Source organism: Mus caroli, chromosome 14 (assembly GCF_900094665.2).
Source record: "Mus caroli chromosome 14, CAROLI_EIJ_v1.1, whole genome shotgun sequence".
Classification (NCBI taxonomy): Eukaryota; Metazoa; Chordata; class Mammalia; order Rodentia; family Muridae; genus Mus; species Mus caroli.
This window is the reverse complement of record NC_034583.1, coordinates 30,513,816-30,527,107: the sequence shown is the minus strand read 5'-3', so window position 1 is coordinate 30,527,107 and position 13,292 is coordinate 30,513,816. Positions and strand designations below refer to the sequence as shown.

The 13,292-nt window shown below is 39.6% G+C and overlaps 1 protein-coding gene and 1 non-coding gene across 6 annotated transcripts in view; both read left to right on the top strand.

The window, feature by feature from the left end:
• Nrg3 (neuregulin 3) overlaps window positions 1-13,292 on the top strand; it is a 1,097,250-nt gene that overhangs the window by 1,026,260 nt on the left and 57,698 nt on the right. The gene's annotated exons all lie outside the window — the stretch shown is intronic.
• LOC115029350 lies at window positions 1,725-1,875 on the top strand. The gene has a single exon (XR_003834906.1). It is a non-coding gene; the product is annotated as a U12 minor spliceosomal RNA (small nuclear RNA).

Here is a 13,292-nt window from a genome sequence, read left to right as displayed (position 1 = left end):
TCATGAAATACACAATGTGAAAAAGTCACACTGTCTGTATGTGTGTAAAATACAGAAGGATATGGCATAAATATTCTAATCTCAGCGACCTTGAAATTATAGTCTATAGTTACACTCTTAAAAGCAGTATAGTGTCTATTCCTCAGTACTCTATTTACTAATATTTATTTATCTCAGATGTGACAATTAAGAATCCTGGTATTATTATACATTTATATTATAATTAAAATATTTGAGCACGATTGTGGTTTCTGAGGGTCAGGTTCATTGGAATAACAGGCTACAAATGGGTCAGAAGAAGAAACCAGAATAATCTTCATGATACTGTATTAGAGTTGGGCACACTGGTATGAACTCATGTTGACATATATCCTGATATTTACATATGGGGATATGTACACATTTGTATATACAAACTAGTAAGACATATGTATGAGATAGTATACCTATGCGCATATCTTGACATTGTAAATATAAAGAAGTTAGGCATAGGGGCTCCCCAATAACCATGAGCACCCCTAGAATCCTATTGGGATCTAAATATTCTTGATGAATTATTACAGGAACACAGATCTCCTTAGAGCTGTGGTTGATTATAAGACTGTGGCTGAACCTGGAGTACAGTGCTGAGAAGAAAGGAAATGTTCAAAAGTAATAAATAATAAAGTAAATTATCTTCCCCATGAAAGCATGGTCCTATAAAACCACCTAGAATATAATACAATGAATTCTAAATTGCTAAAATCACAGTACCTAGAGTGAAAAAAAATGGATTATATTTAGAAAAGTTAATATGACTATGATACAAGATAAATAACTAAGCAACACATTATAGGTAGAGAACAGGAATGTAGAAAATTCTCAATAATCTATACAGCCTTTGCAACTAAACAACCCTAACTGTGGTGTTCACAGCGTGACTTATTTTTCTAAACTCATTCTGTATATAAAGAAAAAGGAAAAATGAGATGTTTACCACTGAGAATCTTGACAAGAACTATTTCAGGTCATTTGACCAACATTTACCTTAACACTGGTAAATAATATTGATATATTATTGTAATAGTATATTCTTCTTATTGATATTTTAAGAGATGAGTTTTCATACATCAGGTCATTTGTAACTCCTTTTAGGGCTGAGGGTGGCTTTTGAATTCCTGATCATTCTGCCTGAACTTTATAAGTACAGGCAGGGCCCCCTACTCCTGACATCTAAAATATTGCATTAGCTCTATGCTTTTCTGTTAGAAATAATTGTGCAAATCAAATCATAAGAGAAATATTAGAAGCATTCTAGAAAGTGTTCAACCGGTACTCAGAAAAACTTTTGAATCCATTAAACAAGGGCACCTAAAGAATCTGTGAGGACAGAAACCCTTTAGAAGCATCTCTACAAACAGTTGTGTGGAGATCTGGATGACATTAGAACAGAAAAGGAATGTTGATGGGAAATCAAGGAAAACTCAGTGAAGTAGACTAGGGTTTGGAATATTGCACCAGTGTTGGTTTCTGAATCATGAAAATATACTTACTAATACATGAAATACATTGTTTATTTGAATCTGCAACTAAGATAATGTAGAAAGACTTAAGCCCCTCTCTTTTTTTAAAACACATTTTCTTGTTTGTGATGTAATTCACTCTGCTTTATATAAAGAATGAATAGATCAAGCAAACTCAGTAATTAGAATACATCTGCCTCATCTGGATATTAAGAATTTTCAATGCCTTAAACTTATGAGTAAGGAAAATAACGATTCGGGGTGACACCCGAGTCCTCACTGCTTATGTGAGAAGAATTTTTGAGCGGGTATAGGTTGCAATCTGAGGCGACCCGCCTACTTTGCGGGATGCCTGGGTAACGCGATCTGCCCGAAAAAAAAAAAAAAAAGAATTTTCAACCTTTAATTTTATTGGTTCCCAACATACATAATAATTTTAGTTTTATAAGAATTAGTTTCACTAAGACAAAAGGGAATTTAAATGTTTGAGATATCTGTTTAGGTTTTCATTGAATTTCTGATAAGAAACATCAAGGGCTCTGAAAATTAGTAAGAGCTTTTGATAGTTCATGAAACAGAAACACAAATACTTTCACAAACATGGAAGTGGTATATAAATCACATATCTTAGAATAATTATTAAGTATTAACATTATGTTAATACAGAATGAGTTTAGAAAAATAAGTCACACTGTGAACCCCACAATTAGGGTTGTTTAGTTGCAAAGGCTGTATAAATTATTCAGAGTTTCCATTATTAAAATGTGGGTAGGTGGATAGGTACTCTCTGGACATGAGCCTGGCATTATATGCTGAATAATAATAATAATAATATTAATAATTCTACTTTCAGGTATCAAATTCTCCTCCTGGACTATTTGACTCTGTTTCTTTAGGTAGCCTTTTTGAGGTTCTTCTGAGTAAGTTTTACTTGATGGGTCTGAAAATGAAAGGCTTCAGAATCCAGAGTGACTTTGCAAGAGGAATGCCATTAAAATCATCTGAACCAGGCAACTGTATCCATTTGTCCTGTGCTTTGGCACCTCTCACACGGGGATTATGACTCTAGCCATGCCTTGTGTTTCTGAATAAAGCCTTAGTGTTGGATCAAATTTGAGAACATTCTGTGAAATGGCTTTGGGTCTCCTCTTTAGAGGACCTGTCAGGAATACAATCCCATCATGTGTGATGAGAAGGGTGCTTGGAGTTTGTGCACACCTGTGGTCTCATAGAATGATGGTGCAATCAGGAAGTTATCAATATAGACAAATATAGATCCATGTGACACTTAGTTTCCTGGAGAGGGCTGAAGGGCAACTTGAAGAGACAGATTAAGCTTCATGAAATTGATCCTATTCATCTTAATGAATCAAAACTGTTTACTGGTGTCATAGGCCTTCCAGGGTTTCCACTGAGGAATCTTGCATGTTGATCAGTTCAGAAAAATCTGTTTTTGCCTTTTCTGAGGTCCTCTATAAGATGCAGGTTAAATTAGGTCAAATATTACATCTTCATGGAAGAAAGGAAAAGAAAAATACTGTTCTCAAAATCATGGCTGGTCACCTGTCAAATACAATGTTGAAGCCTACATAAACATTTTTTAAACTATTTTTGTGCCCATCAAACTGTGGTTGGGAGGCATCAGCATCCTATCTTATAGACATGGGTACAGAGCCTAGAAAGTATAAATCATATCCTCAAGTTTAGCATTCAAAATAGAATTGATATTTGAACCTATGTCTCTTTGACTCTGCTAAGTATTCTTTCATTTCTTATCACATCTGCTATAAGACTTCTGATCTGGTCAGGTACTGATTTTCGAATTGTGCAGTATAACAACACACTGCTTTTTTCCTCTGAGCTAGAAAAAGTTAATAAAAATGTAAGTTCTAAAGTCAGGCTATCTGTGATCGCATACTCTTTCTGTGAGTTTAAAGCTATATTTAGTTCAAATCACGGTTTCTTAAGTTCTTCATCTGCATATAAGGTTGGTCTGAGAAATGTCCAGAGGGCTAAGTGACTGTATTTAAGAGCTCTGTGATGTAAACATTCAAGTTGTTCCTGTTCTAGTTCCCACTGTTATTGTAGCTGAGAACTTTTCTCTCAGAAATGGCTACACAGAAGTGGACTAGTGCACAGGATACTTTAAGGCCACATCCTAAGTCTCGGTAGCCCAGAAATGAACAGACACAAGATCCTATTCATCCACAGAAGATTGTTGCACGTAACCTATGAGCTGCAGATCAGCAAGAAAACCAAAGCCTTCATTATGATTGGAGCAGCGATCTTGTATATCTTTGCAGCTTTGTATGTGCAGAACTTGCAGCTGGTACTCGTGGAAACATCTATTGCTGTAGAATTTCCCAAAGAGAAGCTAACAGCATGCACCTGGTGAGACCCTGGCCAGACTAACAACTCTTGCAGGTGGCTGGATAAGCAGGGCCAGGCTGCCCATGCATTTCAAAGAATGGAGCTGTAGGGGAATCAATTCAGACAGTATTTTTATTTTTTTTTATGTCTAGCTAAAACCTACATGCTACATTTATTTCAAGCATATGGAGCTATTCTATCCTTTCACGTTGTATCTTTAAATAAGATCCCTCCGGTCTCAGATGCAAATGTGGGATGCTGAATGATTAGTACCTGACTGTAAGCTGTTCTCCTTGCAATCTCTCTGAGCTGCTTATTTAAATAAAGCAAAGCAAACACTGGGGACAGATTCATGCACTCATGGGACTATCAGCACCATCGCTTTTAAAGTAGAGTGTTTGCTACCCAAACAATGTACACCTCAACATGCTACACATGAGCCCCTTCTCAGGGCTACATGCTCTGAAAGCTGCATGTTAACAGCTGCCACTGCAGTAGAGTTCAAAGCACAGAAGATATACAAGCCAAACCCCTCAGCTGTGTGCTGATGCCGGGGGCAGGGGCCGGGGGGGGGGGGGCTGCTGGCCTCGCATGGAATAACATGCCTTTATTTACCCAATCCATTAAAGTACCATAAAACTCCTCTTATTTCAGTTTAAAGGCTACTTTCGAAGGTGGGAAAACAAAACCATAAATAGATTTAAATATTAATTTGTAGCAGTCCTTAACTTTAATTTAGTTTTCATTTTTATTGTATACCAGATGATATAGAATTGCCTACTAGATTTTCTTTTCTCTCTCTCACATGGAGAGAAAAGAAAATGTGTAGGTAAATTTTTAGATTTTGTAGGCTTTTATTCAATTCCAACCAGCTCCAACACTGTAGTGCAGAGAAGCTATGGACATTCATCAAGACACAAACGCATCCTCCGAGCACGTGTTTATAGATACAACTTCATTTGGCTGCAGTTCTTAGGCCCTGCTCTTTCTAGTGTGCATACATTGAACAGTATGGTCACACAGCCGCATATTCATGCATGTCTACATTTCCTTATCTGTAGTGCATCTCCTCTGATTCTGAGAATACCAGTTTCACAGAATTGCACAGGGTTTCCTCAGTTGTAAAAGCACTCAAGATCTCTTACACCGGGGACAAAATACACCTTGCTCAAAGACCTGATGCCTTAGCAGCCCCAGGTGACAGGAGCATTTGTGGGAACTTCCAGTATTACTAAGTAGAATGTTTTCTACAAGCAGACACAACAATGGTACTTCTGCCACCAAAGCATGTGCACTTGCTTAGTCTTATCTAGACATCCTGCTGAAACCACGAAGTAATATCCTCCCTTGCCAACCCTGTAAGATGCTGGACAGAGAGTTGTTGACCTGAGGAGGGAGGGCTCCTATTCTAATACCCTCTGCTTTGACAACTCTCTTTCCTCTGTTGTTCTCCTCTAAAATGAAGTTGTCTTTTGAGCCATTGTTAGCAAAGATGAGCTGTCATTTCTATGGCCTGAGGGATCCTGGTACCATTTTACTTTGCAGAAAGCCAATATTAAAACAGTCCCTAGGTATCCTATTTCTCTTCCCAAATGGTGGCCCTGCCAGCAGTGCCTGTGGGCTTGTTTATGTGGATGGATTTTCCTCTGACTGTGAGCTACTTTTTTTTAAGTTTGGCACAACGGCTATTTCTTTGCCAAGTTGACTTCCTTGCTTACTGTAGGCTTTCTGCCTGTTGTAAATGATCTATCATTATTTGATTCTCACAGAAATGAACCTTTGTATAAACCAAGGGGATGTTTTGATGTTTCAGCTCATGGAAACCCCCTGCCTTCTCTGCCTTCGTCCACAGGGACGACAGCAGATCCAGACTTTGTATTGATCCCTTTCTTGAGGCTATGGGTTCATTATAGTTGCTGAATTTATTCAGAAAAGCCATTTTTGTGATGATTTTCTTAGCTGTTAATACAGGAGCATAGCAGGAGATGCTGAGAGAAAGAGAGGGGGACTTTCATTCCTTTCTTCCACATGATTGTTACAACACACATGCTATCTCCTCCCCACACCCCTGCCTCTTGTGATACATTCTTTGCAGGGTTTCAGTTAGTGCTTGTGACATCGAATATGTTTTCACAATAGTCATAAACTACATGGAATGTTTAATTAATAGATATTATTTAAAATTCCAAGGTGACATCAGCTTATGGACTGCATAGGTGTCTTAGGGTTTCTATTGCTATTAAGAGACATTATGACCATGGCAACTCTTATAAAGGAAAATATTTATTTGGAACTGACTTACGGTTCAGAGGTTTAGTCTTCTATTAGCATGGCGGGATCTTGGTGGTGTGCAGGCAGACAGGGAACTGGAGAGGTAGCTGAGTTACACCGCAGGATCAGCAGGCAGCAGAGAGAGCTTCTGATACCCCAAATCCCACACTCAGTTACATACTTCCTCCAACAAAGCTATACTATTCCCACACCTCCTCATAGTGCCAGTCTCAATGAGCATATGGGGCATTTCACTCAAACCAGAATAATAAGTACCTATTTCAGTCACAATACAGTGAGTGACGGGGTTGGCAATGGGCTTGTACCAAGCCCACGGGTATTTGTTATATACAGTGTTTGCAGGAGACTGTAGTCTACATAGCCAAAATGGTTCTATTGTTTGCTCAGTCAGGATCCATCCTGACTACAGTCCCACTGTGTTACCTCCTCCAAATTCTTTTCTGGAATGGGCAAACTTACAGCAAACTACCCTGAAAGGTATAATGGTAAAGATCTGACTGCAGAATTGGAACCCCACATGGCAGCGCTTGCAGTGGAAGCTTTTTTATCTTTGCTGTCTATAACCGCAGACATCAGAAGTCTCCCTCCTTGAACATCATTGTGGAATAGAAGACAAGGGACATGACCACTTTGTGGAAGCCTCAGTTCTGAATATTATATTTTTAGCTTTGGGGGTGGAATGAGAGAAGTAGGAAAGAATTCTAGACAGAAGTAAAGTGTACATTGATGTGGAGGAGAGGACCGGGGCAGAGTCCTACATGTAAGAATGGAGCAGAGAAGCAGAATGCAGTGCTAGTTAGTTAGTATAGGCCCAGATAGTCTAGAATAACAAGCAAACTGTATCTGATTCTCCCCCATTTAGCTGTTGTGTTACCTCTGCCTCCTACAAAATGGCCCAGTGTTGGTTCAAACAGAAAGGTTATGTACCATTCCTCTTCTTTCCAAGTCCATCCTACTTCTTAGCTTCCTACTCTAGCATAGACCTTGGATCACCTTGTAAATTTTAGTGACAGTCTTTGATTAAACAAATTCCGTTTTGATGTGTTCTCCATTCAACGGCTTTAAGAAGTTGAGTTAAATAAACGTCAATGACACAGGTAATAAAGCCACACAAGCTTGATGCTTAGAACACAGTGCAGCATGATTACTCTTTGGAGAGGCTGCTTGATCATGCTCAGGCATTGGAACCTGGACGGAGAGAGGCAAATGCACACTGCTTACTCTGCTCACAGAGTCACGGATGCTTACATAGTGATTGCTGCTTTCTTACTTTCCACTTCAGCTTGTGTTCCTGTCTTACACCTTTCATGGCATTTAAAACTTATGTTGTTTCTTCTGTTTGATTTGGAGGTCCTTGGGTGCCAAGGTGTGGCCACCACAGCTTCCTCCTGCTTCCGTTTCTCCTCTTCCTTAGTCATTACTTCTTTCTCCTTGTGCTCCTCTTCCTTCTGCTTCACCTAGTCGTCTTCTCCCTTCCTTCTCTGCTTATCCTTATCCTTGTCCTTCGTATGTGCAAAGAGTAAAATAAAATTCAGCTAAGTAGACTTTGTCAAATTTTCATGGCTATTAAAGACATTATTTTAAACATACCTGAAAAGGTTGACATGTATTTTTTTGGCTCAGCTGCTACCGTATGGAAATCCATCTGTTGCATGAGTTTAGGACAGTAGAAGGATGAATGTGTTCCTGATCATCTTGCTCAGGAGTGGGACAGGGAAGATCAGGAGAGAGAGGAGATATGCCAAGAGTGTATGTATGTTCTATTCATCTTAGAGCATTCATCTCTCATCTGTGAAATGAAGATAATGTTATTCTGTGCTAATCTACTAACAGGATCATAGATGGACATTTGTTTGTATTTCCTTCTCTTGCCTGCCTCATGAGGAAGATCACCTACAGCAGCTCTCAGCTTTATTTCTTCCATGGCCACACTCACATGCTTTCAGCTGCTTTTATTTTGGGGAATCACTTACTTTCCCTTTATATTATCATCCTCCTAAGTGACGACTTAGCTGCCTGCTGGATGTGAGCTTTTGACCTCATGCTGTACTATCCTCTTGTCTCTGAGGTTGGTCTTGCCCAATCTATACTCTACTTCCTGGTGAAGTTTATTTGCTAGCTTTTCTAGAAAACGGACTATAAAATGATCAGCTCCATCTTCAGTTAGAAAATTTAACATATTTTAGAAAATTTGTGTTAGACTTTCAATATAGTTTTGCCATCCTTCTGTGAAGCATTCCAAGTATGGGTTCATACAGTAGACATGAGTTGGAAAAAAATCCATATCAACCTTTTCAGGTATGGTTAAAATAAATGTCTTTAATAGCTATGAAAATTTGACTAAGTCTACTTAACTGAATTTTATTTTACTCTTTGCATAAATCCAGGAAAAACATCAACTGTCCTGATATCATGGTATAGTTCTTGAATGTACTAGGATTTGTAATTAAATGGTATCTTGATTTGGGCATAGGTAAGACACAAATCTAAAAATCTAACATCATGACAGCTGCTGTGTGTGTGTGTGTGTGTGTGTGTGTGTGTGTGTGTGTGTGTGATAAAGACTGTGTTGCTCCTTTGTTCCTTTGACTGTGTGTTTCTTTGTGATCAGACCTGAGTTCACCTGAAGTACATTATGAGGTAAACACTGGTTACTTCTCTCCAGAAAGCTCTCAGTGGAAGGCCAAGCAGTACCTAGAATAGAGAAATAGAAACAAAGAATCCATTTTCTGTAAGTGAAAGAAGTCCAGCTGCTGTACTCGCAGTCTCTATAGGAACGGAAGATAGCAGAGCTAGAGCAGCTGTGATCTTGAGCAGAGAGATTCCAGAAGAGTGGGAGGGTTTGCCATGCTTGTGTCTTCCTTTTTACCTGTGATTACACTTCTCATCCCATCTTAACCTCCCGCAGTCCCCACCATCTTTTTCCTTCCATGTCAGTCATGCCTTATACTCTCATCTCGCTCTTTGTCTCCCCTCTCTCTTATGTTTTCTTCCCGATGTCCTTAGTCTAGAAATATTGGATTAGCACCAGGTTCAAATGCAAAATGTACTTTGACTAACTCAAATTTAAATGATGTGATTAAAAATTATGTTTTCTTGAGCATAGATAGCCTTTTCAGCATGGCTGTTCATGGATGATAAAAAATGTCTGCCTAGTACATGGAACTGATATCCCACAGTCATTTCCTCATGACAGACTAAATAGAACAATACTTCACTTCTGGTATTTTATGAGGTAATGTGTGCCATATGCCAAATGCTACATTTCTTATACTGCCTAAAGTCATTGTCATAAATGGAAGTGTGGCTGCTCCTCTCTACTGAAGCCACCCCAGCAACTATCTCTAATCTCTCTTTGACACTGTTTCTACTCAGGTAGTACAAATGCTTATAGATGCAGAGATATACCCATATATCCCCACAGTAATTGTACAAAACCACAAAATCCAAAACCATAATATCTACAGAAACAACCTGTAAGGTAGATATAACAACAATAACAATAAACAAACAACAATCCCACTGACTTACCATTATGAGACAAAGAACAAAGAAACTCCAAATATTGCACTGAGTTTATTTTGTGTTGACCATCTACAGCATGTGATTTACCCTTAAGAATTGTTGGTTTCTCCCAATGAAACTTCCTTGGGGAAAACTAATTTCTTATTTGCAAGTGATTGTCAATTAGTGATAGCTTCTGGGTTAGGAATAGTGCCATGTGTCCACTTCCCCTTTTGGCTCTAGGAGCATACCTGGGACATAGGTGCAAGCAGGACCAATGTATTGGTGCCACAGTCACTGTGAGTTGTGTCTAAAAGGCCTTGATTCCATGATGTCCTCCATTACCTCTGGCTGTAATACTTTTTCCACCTGATCTTCCTTCAAATTCTCTAAAACCTAAGAGGAGGAGTTTGAAGGAGACATCCCTTTTAAGTCTGTTGTAAGGTTTCTTACTCTGCATAGTGTCTGGTTCTGGATCTCTGAATTTGTTTTCATCTGCTGTAGGAGAAGATTGCTCTCATGACAGATGGTCAGGGCAAGCACCTACAAGTGTAGCAGAATGGTTTAGGAGTCGTTTTATTGCTATCATCTGTTAGTTGAACAATAGTATTTAGTTTTACCTTACGTCCATGTCCTGTCTATTCTCAGGTTGTTGGGTACCTAAGCAGCTTTGAGAATGACTTCTTCCTAGTGGAGAGGCCTTTAAATCAAATCAGATAGTGGTTGGTTACTCCCAAAAGCTTTGTGCATTGATTCCACCAGCATATCTTACAGGCAGGTTACCACTGTGGATGAGAGGATTTATAGGTGGGTTGGTGTTTACTTTTCTTCATTGGTAGTGTGCAGAATACTTTTTAGTACCATGTAGGGATGAAGTCTCTAGTGTGACATCTGTTCAATTTCTCCATGGTCAATGACTTGTGTAGGTACTGCTTTCAGCTTCTGGAAAGCTACCAGAAGCCTAGGCAGTAGCCTGGGTTGTTTGACAGTTCCTATTGGACCTATATGTCTAATGATGAGTTCAGATGTGACTTATTTCCAGTACCTGAAGCCTCATTGGATGAAGGCAGATGTTCAGGTGGGGCTCTGTTTCTCCTGTTACTTGGCAATTTCACTTAGATTGCCTTCATATATTTATATATTTTAGGAAACTTCTATTGCATTAGGTTTACATATAACCCCTCAAATGGCTCTTAGTTTTAGCTGTCACTCTCCCTATTCCCTCCCTTACCCCCTGTTCCCTTTATGCTTCCTTTTTGGTGCATCCATTTCAAATCCTCCCCCCAACTGGCCTATCTTTAGCTATCTATTTACCTCTCTTTCTTAGGGAGATCCATTCTTTTCCTCTACTCCTTTGTTCTCTGACATCTGTTTTCTTTATAACTTAGATGGGATATTGATCTTTCTTGCCATGGAGAAGCATATTTCCCCAAAGTTTGAAGTGTCTATAAGTCTTGTAATGACAAATAATTATTCTGAAGCATTTATTCTATCAGCCAATGTTTATGAATAATACTGATTTAAAATACTCCCTTTTGATTATCTACTTTTTAATTGTAAAATAATTAATTGCCCCTGAGTGTTTAATATGTTTGAGAACCCATGGTCAAGGGCACACAACATCCTGAGAGGCCATGTGAGCAAGCATTAGAGTAATTACAGAAAGGGAACCATAGGCAGAAACACCTATGGTTTCTGTGAAAAGGAATGGATGAGATTTGGTAGTGAGATTTAATATTGACTAATTTGAGCAACCCCAAGGATGCTGGGGCATAAAGTGTGCCCCTCGCTGTCTGGTGCCTGACTTGCAATGATTAAGAAATGTGGATAGTGGACAGAAGAACTGATAATGGAAGTGATTTGGATATGGTTTTGGATTATTTGGTTTGCATTTAAAAACCAAGCTCTCAGACAAGAAGTTTATTATCTTTGGGAACTGACTGCTATAACATGGCCATCAAAGCTCTATTATCATAGCCTCTGATATAGAAAATAAAACACTGAGTACAGCCCCGGAATCCAAAACACATTCATGTTTCTCTGCCAAGGGTCATGCAGGATTACAACAAATAGCTTTAGAACTCATAGGAGAGTTCTGTAAGATATGCAGCCCATAGGTTACCACAGCCTCATGGGTGAGCCTTGGTGTGGCATGGGCCCAAGGACTGTGTGTCCTGTAATCTTTATGCTGTTACAGATTTCTGCTCTGTTTGCTGCCCTCACATCTCTCTTAATCTAAGAGTTATATGAAAACTTTAAGGAGGCTTCCAGTCTCTCACTGGGCAGTATCTCTGGCATTAACAATATTAATGCTTGATCTCTTTCAAACATTGCTGGTAGAGCACATTATGGTCTATCACCACCATAAAGAAGTTGTAAATCCATCCCATAATCAGCCTCCAAACGCTGACACTATTGCACACACTAGCAAGATTTTGCTGAAAGGACCCAGATATGGCTGTCTCTTGTGAGACTATGCCGGGGCCTATCAAACACAGATGTGGATGCTCACAGTCAGCTACTGGATGGATCACAGGGCCCCCAACAGAGGTGGTAGAGAAAGTACCCAAGGAGTTAAGGGATCTGCAACCCTATAGGTGGAACAACAATATGAACTAACCAGTACCCTCCAGAGCTCGTGTCTGTAGCTGCATATGTATCAGAAGATGGCCTAGTTGGCCATCAGTGGAAAGAAAGGCCCTTTGGTCGTGCAAGTACAAACTTTATATGCCTCAGTACAGGGGAACGCCAGGGCCAAGAAGTGGGAGTGGGTGGGTAGGGGAGTGGAGGGGAGGGTATGGGGGACTTTTGGGATAGCACTGGAAATGTAAATGAAGAAAATACCTAATTAAAAAAAAAAGAAGTCAATCACTGGGCAAGAAGGAGGTGGGCCTTCTAGGTCTGAGAGAGGAGGAGGGGAGGCATGAGGAGGAGGTTGGTCCTCTTGGAGGGCAAGAGCAAGGAAACCACGATGTCAACCAGGGGCTGTTAGTTCAGGAGACAGAATCTACCAGGACCTGCCACCACCACAAGATTTCTGACATAGAATAATTGGTGAGTTTAGGATGCTAGATTCTGAGCCCAGCAATTGTGTTGATTCTAAACTAAGTTTGGTGTTTTCTAACTTGAGGTAATTCAACTGCACTCCAGGGAGAGGTACCCATGGCACAACTTGGGTTTGTGAGAGTATAGCTGCAGAAACTTGGGAGTGCTGAGCAGGTTTGGCAGCAGCCTGGGGTGGGGTTGGGTGGGCACAGAGAACTATCTTTAATATCTGGAGAGGCCTTGGCAAGGGAAAATATGTGGTCTTAGGCTTTGTGCTACACTGGGAATAAACTGAGATCAGTAGACTGTGCTTAGCTGGTGAGAGCATGGATTAATTTTTAGTATTATACGTTATAGAAACACTATTTTTTCATAATCATTTAGTAGAAGAAAACTAAAATTTGTAATTTACAGTATAAGTATTTTTTTTATTACATATTTTCCTCAATTACATTTCCAATGCTATCCCAAAAGTCCCCCATAGCGCCACCCACTTCCCTACCCACCCATTCCCATTCTTTTGGCCCTGGCATTCCCCTATATTGGGGCATATAAAGTTTGCAAGTCCAATGGGCCTCT